This window comes from Myotis lucifugus, unplaced genomic scaffold (genome assembly GCF_000147115.1).
Source record: "Myotis lucifugus unplaced genomic scaffold, Myoluc2.0 scaffold_1, whole genome shotgun sequence".
NCBI lineage: Eukaryota > Metazoa > Chordata > Mammalia > Chiroptera > Vespertilionidae > Myotis > Myotis lucifugus.
In genome coordinates this window covers 31042049-31044614 of record NW_005871049.1, presented here as the reverse complement: position 1 = coordinate 31044614, position 2566 = coordinate 31042049, and the positions used below count along the sequence as shown (strand labels likewise).

The following is a 2566-nucleotide window of genomic DNA, read 5'->3' as shown; positions in this document are numbered from 1 at the left end:
GAGGGGGCGGTGGGAGATTAGGGATCAGGGTGGGGAGGGTCCAGCTTCTTGGGCTGCTCACATTTAACCTGGGCACCCAAGATGTGCAGGTATCATGAAGAATGACTGTGCAGCATTTAAAGGGGAAAGCACAAATAATCATTTGCTACACTTTCTTTTTTTTTTTAAGAAAGAGAAAGGATCATTTCTAGATTTCCATTGGTTAGTTTACACTGATCAGTGTATCAATGAGTAACTGAATTCAGGAGCCCTCAGGGTAAGAAGTGTAGTATTCTGAGTTAGCAACTTCTTAGGAACGCTGTCCTTATCCCCCGTTCTTCTATCATAAACTAGAGGCTCTGAGTCACTTGTTTTGACTTACTACGATGGGGATTTCTAAAGAAGTGTTTTAAAGGAAGACATTGACTCATTGATTCCAAAAGTTAGATTCCTGTGTAAAATTTGTCAATGATGTGGGCTTCACCCTATATCCAGATCAGCAACTTTTCCCTTCCACACACTTGGTGAAGGACACTCCTGGCTCTGTGCATAGTCCTCCCATGGTTGGGTTAGGGCACTATATGACAGTCATTTCTGTCCTGTTTGTCCCACAGTGTGTGCTCCCTCACCACTGGGACCGATTCTCTTTTACACACAATAAACTGTCAATAAAGTGAACGAATGCTAATACCTAACATTTACTGAACACCTGCTGTTGTGCCAGGACCTTCTGCCCCATGGTCACCAAGTACATGCCGATAAATGCCGACAAGATTGGAATAGCTAGTAGACTACGCTTAAATGGTCTAGTAATTTTATCCCTACTTTCATCATTAACATCAGCCAGCCTGGCCCTCTCTTTCTGAAATAGCGTCATTGATTTTTAGCTTAAAATTATGTCTATAAAGCCCTAACCAGTTTGGCTCAGTGGATAGAGAGTCGGCCTGCGGACTGAAAGGTCCCGGGTTCGATTCCGGTCAAGGGCATGTACCTTGGTTGCGGGCACATCCCCAGGAGGGGGTGTGCAAGAGGCAGCTGATCGATGTTTCTCTCTCATTGATGTTTCTAACTCTCTATCCCTCTCCCTTCCTCTCTGTAAAAGATCAATAAAATATATTTTTAAAAAATTATGTCTATAAAATATTTAAACAATGACTCCAAAGTGGACGTCTCTCTGTAATTCGACCTTCAGAGATAAACATTGTTAACACAGTCTGCTCTTTTAGACTTTTGTATATGTATTTAAATACATATTTAAAACATAGATTAGATCATCATTTATATACAGTTGTGTAACTTACTTTTTTTTTTTTAACTTACAATATATAGTAGCCAGGCATAATACAAGGCATTATCATTTTTTAAATTTTTGAGATGGTGATAGGTAAAAAACTTTGTACTTCACTGTGTAACTTCGCTTATCTTTGAACTTTCAGTTGCTCATTCTGTGTTAAATGACCATTAGGGCAGCAGAAAGAAATCACTTGGAGCATTACAGGGTTTTCTCATAGACTGCAGTGTAACACTGAAGAAAGAAGCCTAAAAATAGATGTATCATATGGCCCAGAAATTCCATTTCTGGGTATTTATCCAAAGGAAATGAGGACATTAATGTGAAAAGATATATGCACCTCTATGTTCAATGCAGCATTATTTACATAGTCAAAATATGGAAGCAACCTAGGTGTCCATCAATAGATGAATGTATAAAGAAGATGGGATACACACACACACAGACACACACACACACACACTGGAATATTATGCAGCAATACAAATGAATGAAATCTTGCCATTTTCAACAACATAGGTAGATCTAGAGGGTATTATGCTAAGTGAAATAAGCAGAGAAAGACAAATCCCATATGGTTTCATTAATATTCGGAATCTAAAAACAAAACAAACAAAACAAAACCAATTCATTAGAAACAGACACCAAAGGGATGGTTACCAGAAGGGAGGGGAGGATGGTTGAAAAAGGAGAAGGGGAATAGAGTCAATAATATTGTGATAAAGTTACATGGTGCTAGATGATTGCTCGAATCCGTGGGGTGATCACATTTTAAGGTATAAAAATGTCGAATCACTATATTATACACCTGAAATCAATATAACCAATGTAAGATTGTATACCAACTACACTTAAATAAAAATAAATTTTCAAAACATAAAATGAGTTAGGACTTAGTGGTCTGTGCCATTAACTGTGGAAGTCTGGAGCTTTCTTGTTTCCACAACAATGGAATTAATTTAACAAATTTTATATTATAGTTCTTAACATTTTGTGGTTTTATGATTAAGAAGTCCGTTGTCAACATAAGCACAGAAAGAATAAAACAGATAAGCATGAGCAACTACCACCTTGAGTGTTTACATACCACAAGAGTGTGTCTAGGACAGAATAGACTGGGAGAGTTGATTCACTGCCAGAAAATTTCAATTACCCAATTCCTTCAAAAGAAGGATGACCCATCAGATGTGCCATCGCTGCCTTATTCCTACCACAGCGGCCCATAAAGAAGCATTCATGCGGACCAGTTTCTATTTTCTCAGAGCTCAAATCCGGGAGGACTTAACACGCTAAGCG

At 38.4% G+C, this 2566-nt stretch overlaps 1 protein-coding gene across 3 annotated transcripts in view; it reads right to left on the bottom strand.

Moving 5' to 3' along the window:
- Positions 1 to 2566, bottom strand: part of PALLD (palladin, cytoskeletal associated protein) — a 383511-nt gene that overhangs the window by 88981 nt on the left and 291964 nt on the right. The window lies entirely within an intron of this gene.